A 20,664-nucleotide genomic window follows, 5' to 3' on the forward strand; every position below is an offset into this window, starting at 1 on the left:
CAAAGAAAAGCATGTGTTTAGACTGAAAAAGGTGATGATGTGCTGTTTGCTTTTATCTTGGATTTTATTTGTGGAATGAGAATGTACTGGCACATAAAAATATAGCCTTTTCCAAATCAAAAGTTGAAAAGAAAGTTGAACTCTTATACTGCATTAAAAGGACATAGATGTGAAAGGAAGATTTCTCCCTTGAGTATTTTTTGGCTATATTAAATAGGTATATAAAACATTATTTTTGATAAGTGTTTATTTGCATGATGGAGAAATCAAATTTCAATGGCAAATGTCATAGTTTGAGGTCAAGCTCAAACCTGGCTTATTTAAATTCATAGGAACTAAGAACAGGAGTAAAAATTCTGCTTGGAAACGTGTCCAAGTTACATATACAATGGATGTGATTAGAAGTAAAAAATAGCTTTTGTTTAATAGGCTTACTAGATACAAAGGGGGACAGAGAAAGAGAAATTTGTGAAGGCCTCCTGCAGCCCAATATGAAGATTTCGTGTACCTCAATCTGTCCTATCATCCTTCAAATTATCTTTTTCAAAAAGCATGACAGTCTAGCATGGCATTTAATAGATTTTGCATCAAATTGGTTGTAATATTGCATTCGATATTTATTGTCACCAACCTTTGCCAGTTAAAATTAGATTATGCCAGAAAAACACTTCAAAACTTTTTGAAGTGTTTCCTCTTTCATACTTATAACTTTTTTCATGAGATCAAAGTTGCTCTTTTTGAGATTTTGGAACTGAAAATGATCATAATTTATAACTTAAAATCCCAAATTATAGTTTATTTCCAGATTTAAAGAATTTTATTTGAATTTATCTAGTATAAAGTGAATACAAGTTATTAAGACATAAAACATTGCAAAAGTGATTTAGGTAGAGCAGGAAGATGTTCTTCCAAATATGTTTTTTTAACTTGATACAAAATTGGAAATCAATTGAATGTGAAGTCCAGAACCAACAAGATTTAATACAAATATCTTTATGATCATGGAAGTCTTCATGTGGTTTCTATGACTTACATAAAATTAAGGGTAGAGGAAAATAATGTAGTGTATTACTTATGTATATTTAAGTTGGACATTTTACCCAAATAGATGGATAAATTGAATATATTTAGAACTCTAAATATATGACTGGTTTCTAAAAACTGTATTGTCTACAACATTGTTGAGGAATTTGCATGAAGTAATTTTGCTTTTGAGATATTAATTTTATGAATAGCTAATGTGTCTGGTCGTGCCTGGGACTAAATGCCTATTGGAAAAATAGGCTAACAAAGGGTGAAGGTGAAGATCATTAGAGGTTTGGAGCCGCTGAGACGGGTTGCTGGGGTTGTGTAACTGTGCCTAGAGGGCGGGGTTCCTGTACATTCCTACTTCACCAGATAACCTGCCCCCAACACCACTTCAGCTTCTGCCAGACAGATGGAACTCTCCAACATGAAAACCTGCACAACCATTCCAACAAGCAGGGTAGGTGAAACTTGAATTAAAATTCTACCCTCTTTTTTTTTCCTACTTGAGGCCAGATCCTGAAGATACGGAAAGAATAGGGGTCATCTAGATTCTCCTCTCACGCAGCATACAAGCGCATCTGCATTCTAAGAGCCACCTACCTGTAAGAGTTCAAAGACATTATCTTTCACAGTACTTGATTCTCGATTTTTTTTTGGCATGCCTTTTTTTTTCTTTTAAGTTTCTCTTTTCTAATCCCAATCATTCTCCCCAGCCCCTTTTCAGGGCCTCTCCTTCCCCCAACCACCAGCAGTTAAAATAATCCACCTCTTAGTTTTCCGCCCCCAAACCGACCTTTTCCCCACTGTAGCGGCCATTCACTGGGACCTTGTCCTGAGGATGTAGGCCAAGGTAGCTCCGGGTAATATGTGATGTACTGTTATGTTTTGAGTCTATTTTCTCCCTTCCGATTTGTGTGTTTTTTTCCTCCACCCAAGACTCTGCCTGAGGTTGTCTCAAGGATGCCGAAGAAAAAGACTTGTGGTCTGGGAGCGCTCTTACTCCGACATTGGTAAGTGAAAGTGATTTTCGAAGGGGAGGAGGGGCTATGCCTGACTGCTTGTGACTGAGGCTTAAACCATGATTTTGAGATCCAGGTCTAAAGTGCTCTTCTCTTCTCTTCTCTTCTCTTCTCTTCTCTTCTCTTCTCTTCTCTTCTCTTCTCTTCTCTTCTCTTCTCTTCTCTTCTCTTCTCTTTCTTCTCTTCTCTTCTTTCTCTTCTCTCTTTTTATTTTCTTTTCCTTTTCTTTTCTATCACTTTCCTTTCCTCCCTTCCTTTTTTTTTTTTTATTATTTCCTTAGCGGGGTGTGCTATCATGGAAGTAGCTGAGAGATACATGCATTTCCCAAGTCAGCAGAAAGTCACACTGCATCCCTAAGTAAAGTGGATGTAGGCATGTCCAAGGGGACATAGAAAGAGAAATGAAGAGAAACCAGGTGAATTTATGTGGAAAGGGTTAGTGGGGGACTGAAATAGGTCCCGAAGTGCAAAATAATTTGTTTCGTGGAAATATGACTTCTGAATTTAACCGCAACTGGGAGAATATCCTAACTGGACTTTCTTAACGTTTTAAACCTGTAGATATTTGCTCGCCCAGTTGGAAACAAAGCTCTTTGCTCTAGAGCCAAGGACTTGCCTCCTGCCAAAGTTCTTTTTCTTTTTTTTTGGTGGGGGGGGCCGTGGGTAGAAGGCTCTTCCTCCCCGTTTTCACACTAACATTACCATCTCCCCCCGGGCTGGCCACCTCAGCCCTGGGCTCCACGGTCTGGGTCAGGCAGCGGGATGCCTCTGATTTGCCGAACTGCCCCAGGTAGAGTGCGGCAAGGAACCTAAGGAGCCAGGAACCGGCCTGGGTGGGAGGCTTCTTCTCTGCCTGTTCAAAGAACTAGGGAAATGAGCACCGTTCTGGGCTTGACTTTGTCCCTGCTGGGAATATCCCAGTTCCCGGCTTTGGGAATCTCAGGCAAATTAATTGATTCTTAATGCACACTTAGGGGACAGCGGGGTAAGCACAGAGCCTGGCGGTCCCGAGAGTGGCTACGAGCGCCCCAGACACCAGTTGGCTTGGCCAGAAGCGAATTTCGGGCCTTCACTGCGGTTTCCTGTTACCCTTCCCCGAATCTCCGGGGCTCCTGGGTAAAGTTGGAGAGGGGCATGATGGTGGGAATTGGTATCCGCTGGGAGCCAGCCACTTTGTTTTCTCGGGGTGTGGAATCATGCAAAGTGACTTAGACTGCTGATGCGAGGCGGTTGGCAGAGTGCAGCCGGGGAGGAGAGGTGCTCTCCGGACAAAGCCGCAGGTTCTGGACTGGGGGAAGCTGAGCGCTGCTCAGGGAGCAGCAAGGTGAGGGCGCTCTTGCCCAGGACAAACAGCTTTGCGTTCTGTAGCTCACACTGGCTGATGCCAGGAAAATTGACTCCAGAAGCCTGGCTGGCGCACTTCTCCACCTTTCTCTTTTCTTCTTATTCTCCTATGTTCTCCCCCTCCTTCTCTTTCTCTCTAAAAGTTGTTTCTTTTGTTTACCTTGTGCTGTTTCAGATCTCAGCACTTATCTGCTAGTTGATAAAACTGTTTTCTCTGTAATAGACATCTTTTTTCCTTTCGACTCCCTACTCCTCTTCCATTTAACTTTCTACCTCTTTTTCCTTTTCCGCTCAAGTCTGTGGGCAAAGATGAAGGGTTTTTACAGAAAAGAGGTACCCTTGGGGTGGAAACTCCCTTCGCACTAAGGGAAGCCCTGTGTTGGGGAGAGGGAGGCAGAGGTTTGGGTGGGCAGAGCATCCCTGCCTGTGTGGGAGATTATCAGGCGGTGGTCTTCAGACTTGGCAATACTAGGGGAAGGAAAGGACAATGCAGAACAGAGTTCATCTACTTCCGATTGTTCTTCCATCCCCCTAAGATCCAATTTCCATGCTTCAACATCATCCTTACCTGGACTTCTGTCAAATTTGAGGTAGGCAGAAATTTTGAAATTGTAATCATAAAAGGCATTTAAAGTAACAAATAACTCTCAAAATTATTTTTGTGGGAGTGGAAAGGGAGATAAAATGCCCCAATTCCTTTCCATGATCTGTTGCCTGACATGTATTATCCTCTCCCATGGTATTTGGCCTTTTGGAAGAGCTGCACGGGAGGAAAGCACATAGCATGTTGTGAGATTTGGAAGTTCCTATCCAAATGAAATGAGTGTACAGTTGCCAGACATATTTGGATAATCATTTTCGCCTTGGTTTAATTTGCTTACCCAAGTAACACTCCCAGAATCCAGTCGTGTTTTCCGTTTTATTCCCTCTTTCCCAGTCTCATTCTTTAAATCAGAATGTTCTTATAATGCAAACATTTTCCTCAGGTCTGTATGATCAGGTGTGGTTGATTCCATTGATTGATCAGGAAGAATAAAAACTGTAGTGGCGTTAGTGGGGGAGAGTTGTCTCTCAGTTCTTCATGTTTCCACTTCTCTGAAATAGTGACCTGATCATTGTTGTTTGAAGTTAAATTATCTGTTAAATTAGCCCTCAACAATAACCGATGATATTTTCCCTTTGGGTCCAGTTGCCCCTAAATTCTTCCTAGATGGGAAGGAGAGGAATCAAATAGAATGCTTGGTTACATAAAAGTGGGAAGATAATAAAAATCAATATTTATGTGCTGGTAATACTGTTTAAGAGAAATCACTTTCAAAGAAGCTATATTTTATAAATAAATTCTTTTAGAGAACTGTACTTTAGAAGGACCACACTAATTCAAGGATGAATGTAAATAAGCATCTTTGTTGATTAAGAAAAAATGTGAACACTGTATTTTCATTACTCTATAAAACCTAAATGCTCAAACTCATTATATACCGGTGCTTGCTAATCAAAATTAATTCTGTCATCCAGGGATATTCTCAAAAAAGGAAATTTAACTTTAAGCAAAATCTAAAATGTTTTAGATATATGAATTTCTAGAAATCCAAAGTATATTTATTTCTTTGAGTCAGACACTTGTTTGTTTTGCAATCATTATATGAGACAATTTTGGAATAGTGCAGATGCTCCCCGCCACCCACCCCCCTTGTTTCAGATTGCTTGCATATGCAAGCATAGGCATGAGAGCTTCCAGGGTATATAAAGAAAATGACATTTTTCTCGTTTGTTTTAACAAAAGCCCAAAGAATCTTTAAACCCAAAGGTACTACGGGTAGTTCAAAAATCTTTAAACATAATGAGCACTATTGTGTTTTTCTATTAAAAAGAGCTGAATGAATAATTAGAGGCTATGATGAAAGTTGAAAATTTTAAAACAAGAATAAGGTGGTAATTTTATTATTTAATACTTTTATAATTTTTATAATTAGGGATGTAGTTTTAAAGTTGGCAAGCTTTCTTAGAAAAAGTAGTGTACTCCTCCCACCCCATCAAAGGTACTTTAGATTGAATGAAGAATCAGGTAGTTCTGGCAGCAGGGCTTGTTTATTATTTATTCCAGTAGTAGTATTAGTAGATTTAAAAATACACTTTTAATTATACATTTTGAGCTTACTGCGGGTTGGAAGACTAAAATCGATCATTCCTGCATCAATAGTGTTGTCTATTACTGCATTGATTTGTGTTTATTTATGCAGAGGCTTTTGTTTATTTACGTACATATTTCAGCATCTGCTTCTTGATTATTATCACAGGTTGGTTTTAATGAAAGTGTTTATATAGAAAACATACTTGATAAATCAATTTTAAGTAAATGTGATAGTGAGTTATGGTAACCCAAAGAGTTTATGAAATTATTTATTCATATTTGCTTTTTAGCAATTAGGAAACTATTTTTGATTAAAACTTAATGCTTCTTGAAAACTTCCATTCTTCTTTTCACATATTGTATTGATGTGTTTCAATAAATAGAAAATGATAATTTTATGGTGTCAAATATGATAAAATGAAACTGATGAATAAGCCTTTTTGCTTTTTTCTGTTGGCATGACTAGGTTACCCTTATAACAATAAGGTGACCACTGGGTTTACTAATATTGTAGATGAAAAATCAAGGAGCAGCAGGATTTGAATACAGAAATGATGTTATTCTAAAAACACCTAAGTTATGCCAGAGGTACCTATGCTGCACAGGATATCCCAGAGTTCTTCAGTACATATTAAATACATACACTCATCTATTCTATTATTTAGTGTATGTGTACCATTATATCTTATAAAAAGATAGCTATTTCTCTTGAACTCTATATGAGTTTTCTGTATGTAATAGCTCACATATGAATGTTATATATCAGGGCTCATTTAAACAAATATAAGACTAAAGACCACAGGGTGTGTCCTACATGTACAAAGCAATAGTGGAAGAGCAATGCGTTAGAGTTCATGCTTCTCTTATTGTCATTACAAAATGTTGAAAGATGACTTGGAAATTGAAAAAGTAGCTTAATTTATCGAGGGCTATTTATTCCTCGCTTTACTGGGCTTTTCTTCCTGCTTGGAGGATGAATCTTTCTTCGCTAATAGTTTGGAATACATCTACCAAACATGGTTTACAGCCCCATTCTTTATCTCTTGAGCTCTCACACTCCCTCCAGTATTTGTGAGAAATATAAGGAGGAAAATTAACCAAATTCTTCCTTGAGGACCAAAGTGTCTTGGGAGATAGAAAAGGAATCCCTTCACCCTGGCACATTTTCCTGAAATTACTGAACTTCAGCACCCTTACTGAAGCCTCCCGGTCCCAGGGCTGCAGTCAGAAGGTGGCCAAGCCTCAAGCTTTGCAGAGGTTGAATGAAGAAGCAGGGGGAGAGCTTGGAGTTTGTTAATTTGGTTTATTTTTTTCCTATGCCAAGCCCTTGAAGTTAACACAGGAACATAGCTCTTCAGGACCAAGCACTCTTGGCATTCTTTCGAGACTGAAATTCCAGAGCATCTGATAAACAGGACTTATAGCTGGGGTGTGCTCACCCACCCCTCCGTCTTTTTATGCATGCACTAGCTCGTCTTCACGTGCATCTGAGTCGTGGACAGTGTTGACTTGAATTGCTCTTGCTCGCTCCAAGCCTTTCCTGTGAATGAACCCAAAAACACTCGACAGGTCGTGAATAATTGTTTTAATGAGTGTGCAAAGCATGCGATGGGGTGCACAGAGCTGTCGGGTTAAACAAACAACTTGTACCCTGACCAAATCCGATTGTTAAAGTGCAAAGTGATGTCAGCTCCATTTCCATTGCCTGTTGGAGAACCACAGATCTGACATTTGGGAGTCCAATTTTTCTCATTAAAAAAAACACACAATATTTTCCAACTGTATATGTGATCTTCTCTAATACTAATCTGAGCCAAACAGAACCTCATTTGAGAACCACAGTAGTAGTGGTGTTACTGCTTCAAGAACAATCGAGAGAAAAACAAGGATGAAATCAGAACAAATATAAAAAGTCTGAGAATTTCTTTTTGATAGCTCATATATAATTGCTGACCCATATTGTAAAAAATCTTACCTTTATTTTATATAGTTCACTAGTGACAAATATCATGTTAACTATATCTAATCAACTAGGATTGGTAATTTGGTCCTGTACTAATAAAATCTCTGAACCTGTAAGGATATTTTCTATGGAAAATTTAACTAAAATTTGTTGTTTATGTTAGCCTGTGAGAGGGTAAATGGATAGGTAGTTCCCACATTTATGCTTTCAAGAAAAACAATTTGGAGGAAAGTAATGGGAAAGGAACCCTGATGGACCAATCTAAAACAAGAACAAAAACCACAAACACCAGTGAGTTCTTTAGAAATCACACTGTCTTCCCCCCTCTTTTGTACAACTGTACCAGGGAGACACTGCTCACCCATCCAGTTAAGAGAGCTACTTGGACACAGCCACACGTGCTACTTTCCTCATTGATTAAAAAACTTTCACAATTCCAAACATCAAAAAAACACATAAAAGCATAATAAAACCCCAAAAGATTTTTTAAAAAATCCCTTCTACATATCCCTTCTGTACATTCACAACTCAAACAAAATAGCCAAAATGCTTGGAAATCAGTGTAGTAGTTCCAACTAACTAGCTTCTTTAACCTATAAACAATTTAGAAAATTAAGGTTTATATTTCTATTGGATTATTATAGAATACATATTTTACTTTATTAAAAACTGAAAACATATTATGTTCTACAGCCTGAAGGTTATTTGTCCTCTAGTAATTATAATCTACTTATAGAAATGAAATATTAGGTATAGGGTACACTTTAGTATGGAAGCTCAGCAGCATTTGATCACTCAGCTCCTATTGGTCACATTGTCATCTGTATATATGTCCGTCTCTTTGACCATCTATTTTACATATGAATGTCAATATACAACCAATTGCAATTAAATGAATGAATCTACCTAAAACATAACTGCAGTATTTGACTGAGGAAGCAGTTTCTTATGGAAGTCATAGATTTGTTATTATGGTTGCTAGTTTTTATACATTTATGTCAGTTTAGCCCTAATTGGATAAAATGGAAAGTCAGTTTTCATCATTAAAACTTTGAAAAGACAATCAGCAGTTTAAGATGGTGATTTTTGTTTAACTATTATCTAGTGAATGCCTCTATCAGAATATCAATTCAGAGTAGCCTTTATGTTCTAGGAAGTTTGACAAAAATGACTATCAAAAAGTAGAGGCTTGCACTTTTATTGTTTTAAATATTTTGGGGCACACATCAGACCATGCAGTTATTCCTTAAACGGAGTTCTTCTCTTTGGGCTGAGTTGATGAATTTTAGGAGCCAGTGAAAGAGCCACATCCATTTCTGTTTTAGATACACAAATAGCAAAGCTAGAGGGTGCATCTGTGTGTGTGTGTGTGTGTGTGTGTGTGTGTGTGTATCACCACCAAAACATTAATTATATTTGAAAGAGTAGGGAGCTTGTTGTGGAGAGAATTGAAATACTGAATTTATATTCCATGGAATCTGTCTGTGGAGAGGACTGGAACTGTACACCTGTCTTAAATGATACACCGTCTTCAGTGAGGTACATAACAAGATCAAGTAGATGAAGGAAGCAAACTTGGAGGGGAGTGATCTTAGATATTTGGATGACCTAAGCAGAGGGAATCCACATGTAAATGCAAATCACATGAAGAACAAGCATGGGGTCTTTGTTCTCTGTCAACAAAAACAAGTATTTTTTTCTCTACAAAGCAAATCACAAAATGATGTTAGCTGAATTTGGAGGAGGGGAGAAGCTGAGTAAGAATATTTCAAGTATCATATTTCTGATCCCCAAGTCCTGTTTACTTCATAGCTGCCAAATTTTATATCCAAAATTTAGTTTCTCTTCCTCCCAAATCCTACATGGGTATGAATCATCCTTGATCATTTTTAGTTTTTGGCTTAATTACTAGTTTTCAGCTTTAAATTAGCAATAAACTAATTAATCTGACTAATGTTTCTAAACTTGTATTGAATAGTATAATAAATGCAATAACAACACAAATAAAATAAAATCCACAGAAATAATGACAAAAATAAAATGTTAATAATAATAATGCAAACAATAATAGCAGAAACAATTTTAAAATAATTTATCTGGCTGACAGTATGAAGAGGAAACTTGTGTTTCACAGCTGCACTTGGGCATTCCTCTAATTTCTTGTTTTACTGGTTAGATGGATGATCTGTTCTGGCCCAATTCAAGTATTCTAATAGAAACTCCCTTGGTTTAATATAGTAGGGCTTTTTAATGGCACTAGGTACTTTTTTACCCACTTGTATTCATTGATATGGGCATGTTCCTCTTGGACACCATTTAGAAGTAAATAAACTCTTGAGGGAGACTGGGGGCAGAGGCAGACATGTGAAGGGATTATTGGGTAGAAGGACCTGGTTCCTCTGGCAGGAGTTCTGTTGGTGAATGGGCAACTTGTTGTATTTGGGATCATGTTATCAGAGCCAAGGAGTCTGAGATGGGTAAAGTACTTCAGTTATGAGGTTTCTGTGAGTCCAAAGAGTGGCCCTGAGGAACTCAACCCATAGGGCAAGACACAAAAATTAAGAATTAGGTCCCTTTGGACATTTTTTTTTATATTCCTTTAAGGATGGAGGGATGGCGAGGGGACAGTACGTGAAGAGAATAGAAGTGGAAGGAGGAGGCCAGGTTGAAGATGTAACTGGTAGTGATCTAGCTAATAAAGCTAAACTCATCTATAGAGGAGGCAGAGGTGTTTTTGTCCGTTGTAAACCTAACAAGGTTTATCTGTCTAGGTGTGAAACAGCCACCAGTTCCTGAGGCTAGGCTGGAATGAATCTGCCAGTGAGTCTGTCTGTATCTGTGGGAACCTAACTCTCCTCTCAGTCCAATATTCTGAGCCCCCCAGTATCCCCCCACTCCAAAGGAAAAGGAAAAAGAAAAGCACATGGGAGGGAATTAGACTCAATATTTGTCAGGGAGATATTGGAATTAAAGCAGGTTGTTTGAGAACTGCCTTAATTTGTGGAGGGGAAAGAAAGCTGGTCAGGAGAGGGAGGCTAGTTATAGGAGAGAACAGAGGTTGAGCTACAAATTCCATGGCAGCCCAGTGACCAGGGTCAAATGGAAAGAACCCTAGCTATAGAAGGATAGTTTGGGAGCAAGGAAGGATAGCCATTAAATGTTTTTGCTTCTGTATTCCTGGAAATTAATGCATCACTGACAATTTATGAAAAAAAAAAAAAAGATCTGCATGCCTTGTTAAAAAACAAGTTACAAAAAGGAAGGCATAACTACCAATGCCCTGTTCTGTTCTCTAGAAAATGTTTTTTTTTTTTAGATATTGTTTTCAAACACACACTCACACAATGCATAACTAAAGCAAACAGTAATTGAAGGAAAAAAGGGAGGGGAGAAAAGAAGAATGCAACTTCCCTGCTGGTTATAAGTGCATCCACCTCTTCACTTTTCACAGAAGAGAGGCTGAAGAATTCTTCTTAATTTCAGTATAGTCTTTTCACTTAAGAGAAATATGAAAATATTCCAGTTCATGAGAAAGTTATTTTGCTAGCGATTTTCCAAAACGAGGAGAGGAACTTTCACTTCTAGATTAATTCACCGAGGTGATGCTAAGCATCACCTCGAGAAAATGGGAGAAAAGGGCTTTGGCTGCAACTATATATTGCTCTGCTCTTCAGTCACAATCCCAGGTTTTCTCCCTGTACTACTAATAATTAATAACTAAGTTCATCTCAACACTTCTGAAAGTACAACAATGCAATTTGAACTCAAATTGGAGCTTTCCATACAAAATCCAATTCTAATAAAATAATACTTTAAGAAAAAACATTGTGATTGTTTTTCACTTGCTTACATTGTTTCTTTGATTAAGAGAAAACTATCATTTGTTTCAATAAGATAATTAAAAGAAATCAATACTGTCAGTAAAAAATGGCCCTCAATCCTGTTATATACAACCCCCAAATATGACTATTAAGAATTTATTTTCAAATATTTTGTTTTTAATTATGTATAACTGACAACCCCTGAGTCATTGGAGACATGGCTAACTAAAAGAAACCAAGTTAATACTATAGGAATATTTCACAGAAAATAAAGAAACAATAAAAGCAGTTATTTCACAAAGTAGTAAAAGTCATGCAGATACCAGGTGCACTCAGTTTATGTACCCATTTAACAAAATTAATAGGCTTTTATATTCCACCATGTTAAAAATATTTAGCCAACATAAAGCCGATATTTAAATGCATATATATACGCACCATGCTGCATATAGTTCAAATATGTATGTTTGTTTATTTTTAGAAAAACTAAGACTAAAAATATTAGCATTTCTAACTTTTTAGCCACCAAAACTTGGGGTTTAATTTTGATCTGTAAACACTGAAGGAAAGCCAAAACCACTACATTTTGTTTAGGTTTTATTATGAAGCAAATACAGACTTCTATCTTGGGGTGTGCAACAGTAAGGAATTTAGGGGTAAGTAGAATTAAGATCTGCATATACTTTTAGTAAACCAAGATGCAGTCATTTCACTTTTAAGCACTAATGTCCTACTATTAAATGAAAGAAATACACAGTTTCAAAAACAGGTGGGTAAGCCAAGCTTAAACAATAATATTTCAGAAAGGTAATGGCTTCAAATGATGCTAACTCCAACAAAAAATTTTCAAGGCAGATACAGCAGATCTTTTGCACAAGTGGCAAAGCAAATATTTTAGAAATGGGCTGCAGGGGATTTAATGGACTGACACTCTGAATATTTATTAAGGGTAATACTCCTTTGAATATAGTTGCGTGCTCCAAAAGTGGGAAGAGGAAGGTTTGGGGGTAGACAAGTCCATGCATCCTAAGTATTGCTAATGGTGAAAGGATATGATTGTGTGAAATAGGAAAGGATTCCATGCCATGAGAGGAACTGCAAAAGTCTATTGGTCCTAACAGGTTTATTCTTTTTTCAAGTACACATTTCAAAAAAAGAAATGTATCCTTTCCACTAGGTTCTCATTTGCAGTTATGGTTTCACAGGCAACAACCAGCTTGTATTATAGTCCAATGCATCAGTTCAGTTTTTAAAACAATGGACAGAAAAATAAGGTTAGTCTTTTCAATAAAATTCTCATTGGCACTTGGAGAATAGCAAAGAGGGAGGCTTCAAAACAGGGCAGTGGGAGAAGAGCAATACTCTTCAAGTGCGTTTTAGGAAGATGCTAAGTAAAATGATGTTCAGAAATTGGGATTAATAGAGCAGTTTAAATACAAATCTGCCGGAAATCGCACTCCGTGTGAATGAAAATGAAAGAATTTATGCATATTCTAATTTTCTCTCTTTGGCTGCTATTTTGGAGGAAGAGACTTCTTTTGCTGATGGTGGAACTTTTTTTGTTCTGCACAGGAAATGTGTAAATGAACATAAATATTTTTTCTTCCCCTTCCATTTCTCCCCTCTATTCCTCCTCCCTCTCTATAATCAGAGGTTGTTAGGGTCCTCAGTTCTGCAGCCACTGATCCCAGGATTTCTTCCCATTCCCAGAGAGTAGGGGGAAGGCAGTGAAGAGAAAGGGAGTTAGGGTTCCTCTGAGTCACTAGACCTTTGGATATTAACAAGAGTTTCAATTCCATCTTTGGACATTCGAGGCGTGTAAAGAGTGAGGAGTCAGACGTTTAATGTGATGAACATTAATTTCAAAAACTATTCTCTCTCACAACCAAATTCCCAGGGACGACAAGGTTGAAGAGACCTTAAAACTGATCTTATAAACATGTGAAGATCTTCTGACCTTCAGGGCCGAGCCCAAACACTTTCCCTCTCACGTCCTTGGGAACAAACAGGGCTAGTACATTTTAATTTTATAAAGCCCAGCAAGGAACTCTGTAGCTCGCCTATTCTGACGTAACTTATAGTTAGTCACCTAACGTTATGAACGAGTGAAGTGGAGCGCTATCTTTCCGTGGAAGATGTAAGGGACTCCTGAGATCGTCCAAGGAAGTGAGTGGGGTGCTGGCCGGGCGAGTAACCCGGGGAGAGAAAGGGAGAAGGAGAGATCAAGAGAGGGAAAGAGGCGCTCCCGCTTGTCTGGCTCCCGCATTTGCAGGCCAAGCAGGGAGCTTCAGAATTAATCCGGGGGCAGGGGTATACAAGTTGAAACAAACTCCGAGTTTATAGACCCGATAAAAACCCTGGAGGCAACCTGATTCCTAGTAATTTAATTCCTAATAAAAGAGCCGGTGATGACCCCCCACCCCGCCTCCCTTCCCCCCTCGGCAGCTCACAAGGCGCCGCCTGGGCTTCCGCTCAGTCCCACCGGTCCGTCAGGTGCCGGCTTCTCCAACTGCGTTGGAGGCTGCCAGCCTGGGAAAGGAGGGTGGCGGGAACAGCATCGGCTCCCGCGCCACCCTGCCTTCACCAAGAGCCCCTGGCTCAGATACACGGCAGCTCCGCCCTGGGAGCCCTGGTATCAGACGGCCCGCTTTCTAACATCTCCTCCACCTGACGCCATCCACTGCCCGCTCCTAGTCTTCCCCTGGGGAAGGGGGCACCGCCGGCACCCACAGGTTGATGCTCCCCACCCCCACCCACCCGCGGGATTTGGGCCCGGTGTCCATTCGCTCCCGGGACACCGGTAAGCGTGTGGGGGCGCAGATTCGCCTGGCAAAACACTGTATATGGGAGCACAGACCTGTCCCTGAAGAACTCACATCAGGCTATCGTCACATTCGTTAAAGCTAAAAAATCCCTATTTTACAGAAAGTCTGCTGTGATATGATAAGGTCTTGTGGGCAGAGAAAACCCAGGGAGGCTCGGCCGCTTTGGCTCTGGAGTATAGCCTTTTCCAGGGTCTTTCCTCCCGGGCACTCAGGAGCCCACTTCCGGCTGCTCTGGGAGACCCTGAACTTCAGCTGCCGTACCACTTCCTCCCAATGGACTCCGGCACTTCCGCTAGTCAGGTGGCTGAGGGATACTGAGGAAAACTCTGTCTTTCAGGAGGCTGATGGGACCTTTATCCGTTCCCTTTATTTCTCTTTATTTTGAATTTCTTTTAATGCCTTCCCTTTCTTAAACTTTGGAGTTTAGGGGAGGGAGTGGAGCTGACCCAGAAAATGGGAGTTAAGGCACATTGAAGATAATTTTTTAGGGGGGCGATCTGCACAAATTCACGTCAACATCTTTTTAATCTCCCCTCCCCCACACCCAGAGCTAGGCTGATGTCTGCACTTAGCATGCAATAAATGTTGCAAGAATTACTGAATAAATGACGTTTGCTTCTTTGGGCACCTGGTGCTTAGGGCTGGTGGGTAGCCTCAGAAATTAGCTGACTTCTGACTACTGTTCTGTTGAAGTTAGTTGAGAAACTAATTAGTAATTTTTTCAAGCATTTTGATGTCTTGGGGGCTCCCCCAAACTGGGAGGAAATGTCAGAGTTGTCGAACTTTTTTTTTTTGTATGGGGTAAAATGCTGTGATTTTTAGAATTTGGTGGTTTATCAACTCTTCTGTGGCTTTTCCTTTCCATTTTGCTTTCATTTTAAAGTTTTACTTTCTGCAACAAGAAGTCAAGGCCTTATGAAGTTAATCTCTTGTAACCATTTTGAGGCAGAAACTAAGAGATTTCTCTTTTGCTTTCAAGCTACATTATAGTTTAACTCTTGTCAACCTTAACTCACTTGTTTTGTATTTTCTGCATCATCCAGCTGTTATTGTTCTTTACAATAACATTTGTTTTTAAATGCCACAGAACTTTTTGAAACCAAAAGAGAAATTTTATAGTTGTGAGACTAGATTACATCAGTCAACATATATTAAATGCATATTCTATTGAGCACTACTTGTATAACTCATAGCCTAGTCCCTGGAGCATTTAATGTCTCACTTTTGTGGACTGTGACATAGTGAAAATATATAACCAATAAGGTAACAACAATGAAGGTAATTTGAAAGGTTGTAATTGCAAATTAAATTGAAAGTGTATTTGTTAGCATCATTATGAAGAGGCATTAGAGGGATACAAAAAAAGATCCATTCATATCCTCTGGGAATTTACAATCTACTTGGGCATAAATAATGTAAATGTAAATTGATAGAAACAGCTACTAAGTTATAGTCAGTATTTGGCATATGGAAAACATTCAGCAAATAATTGTCTTACATATTAATTTTCAGTCATGTCATTCTTTTAAAAGAGATATGATACTGATAAGAAATAAAGGAAGGATTCATTAGGAAAACTTTCATGGAGGAAATGAATTTGTACTTCATGTGTCCCAAAGGAAGACTAGAATAAGCAAGCTGTTTGTGTTGGGGGACTGGTTAAAAGTTGCATACATGGAGAATGAAGAGTTTGATGAGATAAAGTTTGGTGGTAATTTGTAGTAAACCTTAAAGAACAAGAGGAGATTGTATGTGATAGCAGAGGTGATAGAGACCTATTCTCTATGCAAAGGATGGCATGGTTAAAATTGAGATTTATATTTAAAAAAATTCTAGCCAGCAATTGAGTGTAGTGAAAACTGAGGGAGAGAGAGGAGAAAAAAAGATTTTGGTGCAGTTCTGGAATGGGATATTATTAGAGAGTGGCTGTAGGCAGAGCCATCATTAGGACCTTTCTCCCCAATTACTATACAATGAAAACTATTTTGAGATGATAAAGTCAGTAATAAGCCTTGACTAGAACAAAGCCACAGTACCAATTGGAATCAGTACCACCCCAATTCTTCATTGCTGGTGGTGGTAGGGAATGCTGTGTTGACTGATAATGATTTAAAGTTAGTCATCTAACCATTATTTATATTTACCTGTTATTCAGTAACAGAAGTTCTGAACTGGGTGTGATTTTTGAACCCCCAAACCCAACAGGGACATTTGGCAATGTCTGGTGACATTTTTCCTTGTAGTAACTATGGGCTACTACTGTCATCTAATTAGTAGAAGCCAAAGATAGATATTGCTAAACATCTTATGATGCATAGGAGAGCCCCCGACAACAACAAATTTTCCTGTCCAAAATGTCAACAGTGGCCTAGGCTGACAAACCTTCAGTGATGGATATGAAGCATGAGCTCTTACTCTGGAGAGCTGTACAATGAGGCCTAGAACCTAACTTCTATTATAGTGACATTTCAACTGAAGAAATGTTTTATTTATTCAGTGGGTCAAATGAAGCTCTGAAAATGGCAGTTATCTTCCTAGCCCTGAGGCCTTAGAAACAGGAAAATCAGGAGGATACCTGCTTGGATTTTCTACTCTTTATAAAATGGAGATAGAAATTTTCCTTAAGGATTTGTTTTCTAAATGCTATTTATTAAATTAATAAAATGTGCCTTTGGAGTTGCTTAGCAACTTATGAAAAAGCTTGTTTTTTAGAAGTGCATTTGTTTGTTTAAAACTAGGGTAGGTTGCATATTATTAGCTACATTACATAAATCAACAAAGAAATGTACACTGAAAATGGAATAAGATGTTTCAACACATTTTCTGCTCTCTGTGTCTGGCAATTAAAACACTCTAATTGTCTGGTAGAATTGCATCAAGTATTCGACAAATGTTATTTATGTATGAAACTTCAACATAATATTGAGTATGTAGGAGAACCAAAGGGGAAAAATTAAGCAGGTTTGTCATAAAGTGTGTGTTTGTCTTAACCTTTCTTCTTCAAAAATCTTATCAACTAAGTACTTTTTATCAGACACTAATTATACTCTTTCTGAAAAGAATTTCTCCAACACCCTTCAGTGCTTGCACCCTTTAATCATATCTCATTACATCTACCTAATCCATATCTTTTTCACATTGCCAGGGCTCATTAACAGTTTTAAAAGCCAATCTTGGACATTATTATTCCTTGTAATTGAGATGAAAATAATGCCAATAATATTTTATTTCTAAAATGTAATGGATCATTTAAAATTTGTTCTGAAGCCACTTCTTTCTTAAATATTAATGAGAAATTAACTTTTTAACATGCATTAAGCTAGCAGGAATGGTGAGATGTGTCTGAAAAACCTAAAGCCCCTTTTTGGAGGCAAAGTTATTTTTATAAGCTGTTTTAACAGTGGATCATCAGTCACTTTGAAGGGAAGTGATCCTTGATTAACAGTTGGCTGATATTGTGTTTCTACAGATGTGTGGAAGCAATACAGGTGCTACCTATGAACCACGACAGACCTGAGCATTTTCTTTTTATGACTGAAAAATATAAGTTCTTGAGTGGGCTTTCATCTTTGTGTATTAGCCCATTTAATTTTAGACAAGACAAACTGAACATCCAACTCAAATAATGAACCATAGGTACTATGTTTCCCATAAACTTAATGAAAAGATTACAAATATGGCTAGTACTTTATCCCTGCTGACTTCTCATTTTTAGAAAAGGAAACCAAGATCCAATTTGCAGTTACATGACTGAAGTAGAGCATCATGCAATGACATTTTAGGACTTGAAAGTCAAGTCCTGTCTCTCAGAATATAACTACATAGGACTAATGTTATTCTCAAAAACAAAAGCTGCTTCCAATATTATTATTGAGTTTCAATTTCTTTCTCAAAAGTAATCTTTAAGAGCCTTAAGTAAAGTTTAATGGCTTATCATTGTTATGCATATACTATTAAGCTATATTAGAAAGAAACACAAACCAAAAGTAATTGTCCAAAAACGCCCGGATTTTGTACGAGTACCTCCAGCTATTATTCAATAGTGGTGGAAAAGCAATAAAGCTTTCATTTAGATTGATTTTTCCCTATTTATTATTTCTGCCAAAGAGTATTTATTTTAGGTGTTTTTTTAGATATATATTTTTTAGTGCTCACCTGAAGACTTTTTAAAATTGATTTTATAGAAAGAGGAAGGGAGGGAAACATGAATGTGAGAGAGGAACATTGACTGGTTGTTGCCTGTACCTACTCTGACTAGGAATCAAACCTGCAACCTTTCGGTTATGGGACAACACTCCAACTAACTGAGCCAAACTGGCTAGGGCTTATTATATATCACTTTAGTGTTTTCTTTCAAATGTTTTCTTTTAGAATTTTATATTTGTTCTTATTTCTCTCTGTTATAAGTTTCAGCTTGCTGTTGGTTATAGAAGATTGTTATTAAACAGAATCAAGTGAAACAGTGTAAGAGTTGATGTGTTAGGTGTGCTGTGTCTTTTCTTTTTCAAGTATAGTTGTCTTCATTTCCCACTGCCACTCTCTCCTGCCCTACTCATTCCCACCTCTCACCCTCAATCCAAACTCCTTTGGCTTTGTCTATGGGTCCTTTATATATGTTTCTTGATGACCCTTCCTCTTCCTTCCCCCATTTTCCCCCCTCCTCCCACCTTTCTGGTTACTGTCAGTTTGTTCTTTATTTCAACATCTCTGGTTCTATTTTGCTTGCTTCTTTGTTTCGTTGATTAGGTTCCACTTATAGGTGAGATCATATGGTATTTGTCTTTCATTACCTGGCTTATTTCACTTAGCATAATGCTCTCCAGTTCCATCCATGCTGTTGCAAAGGGTAAGAGCTTCTTCTTTCTTTCTGATGCATAGTATTCCATTGTGTAAGTATACCATGGTTTTTTGATTCACTCATTTACTGATGGACACTTAAGTTGCTTCCAACACTTGGCTATTGTAAATTGTGCTGCTATGAACGTTGAGGTGCATAGGTTCTTTTGAATTGGTGTTTCAGGATTTTTAGGGTATGATCTCAGCAGGGAATGGCTAAGTCAAAAGGCAGTTCTATTTTTAGTTTTTTGAGGAAATTTCATACTGTTTTCCACAGTGGCTGTACCATTCTGCAATCCTACCAACAGTACAGTAGGGTTCCCTTTTCTCCAGAACCTTGCCATCACTTGTTGTTTGTTGATTTTTTTTACAATGGCCATTCTGACATGTGTGAAGTGGTATCTCATTGTGGTTTTAATTTGCATCCCCCTGATGGCTAGTGATGCTGAGCATCCTTTTATATGCCTCTGGGCCCTCTGTGTGTCCTCCTTGAAGAAGTGTCTGTTCAGGTCCTTTGCCCATTTCTTAATTGGATTGTGTGTCTTCCTGGAGTGTAGTTGTGTGAGTTCTTTATCTATTTTGGAGATGAAAGTCTTGTCTGAGGTATCATTGGCAAATACATTTTCCCATACAGTTGGTTCACTTTTCATTGTGTTGATGTTTTCTTTAGCCATGCAGAAGATTTTTATTTTGATGAAGTCCCACTTATTTATTCTTTCCTTTATGTCCCTTGCTCTAGTGTACATATCAGTGAAAACATTGCTGCGTGGACTATCTGAGGGCTATCTGGCTGCAACATCTGTCACCCCATTGATTGCCTGGGTTATGTCTTATCTTTTACTGTTGCTAAGAACTGAATAGAGTAAGTTAATTAGATTTTTAGGATCTGTAACAATTTTTTTTCAAAAATCACTCTATTGGCATTTTTTCTTTTAAATTCTCTTAATTTCTTTACTCATCTTTGGGGAGGGTAACTTTGCATGTACTCAACTATACATAAGTTTTCATGTGTGTGTGTTTTGCTTTGCTGAAGTAGCTTGAGTATTCAAGTTTTACAAAATACCAAAGGCAATGCTTATTTTAATGAAATTTTCCTCATTTTATTATCAATGAAGTTATTTCTACTAATAAAAATAAAACTTACTAAACTTAACAACATACTATAATATTACAACAATTTAAAAAATTACAAATTCAGTATTAGCATAGTTTAAAACTTTTCATTTTTATAGCATTTTTATCTTTGTTTTTCATTGTTAAAAATGTTTTGCCTTTTCTGTACTGATCATATATTTTCTTGTCCTTTTGCCATTACTTTCAGAGGTGTCTCACTGGTTTGCACAATGAAGATTGATACCATGATCATCCTACTTGCATCAAAGGACAATTATTCATCGGTGTGCTGTTATCAAGCAGAGATTTCCAAATATTAGTTCTTTAACTCAAAGAAAAGTAGCTGCATTCAGGCAGAAAGGCATGTGGGAACCCCTAAGTGTGTATGATTTGTCTCCCGACAAAGTTGCTTCAGCATTTTTGTTTGTTTGTTTTTTAAATGCTTCTCTCTGTAGTATCCTCCAGACTCTAAACTACTAGATGGGTTCCTAAGTTCCTTCAGATGTGTCCCAAGTCAGAATTCTTTATCCACTTCCCACCCTCTAGCTCCATGGATTAAGAAGAAACAATAATAAAGTAA

The 20,664-nt window shown here is 37.9% G+C and overlaps 1 long non-coding RNA gene across 1 annotated transcript; it reads left to right on the forward strand.

Annotated features, from left to right (window-relative positions):
• Positions 1-1,409: 1,409 nt before the first annotated feature.
• LOC123820515 lies at positions 1,410-20,641 on the forward strand. The gene is made up of 3 exons (XR_006785980.1): positions 1,410-1,486; positions 1,966-2,039; positions 20,293-20,641. It is a non-coding gene; the product is annotated as an uncharacterized LOC123820515 (long non-coding RNA).
• Positions 20,642-20,664: the final 23 nt, after the last annotated feature.

Source organism: Phyllostomus hastatus, unplaced genomic scaffold (genome assembly GCF_019186645.2).
Source record: "Phyllostomus hastatus isolate PE091 unplaced genomic scaffold, TTU_PhHast_1.1 phas_contig_348, whole genome shotgun sequence".
In the NCBI taxonomy this organism is placed as follows: Eukaryota; Metazoa; Chordata; class Mammalia; order Chiroptera; family Phyllostomidae; genus Phyllostomus; species Phyllostomus hastatus.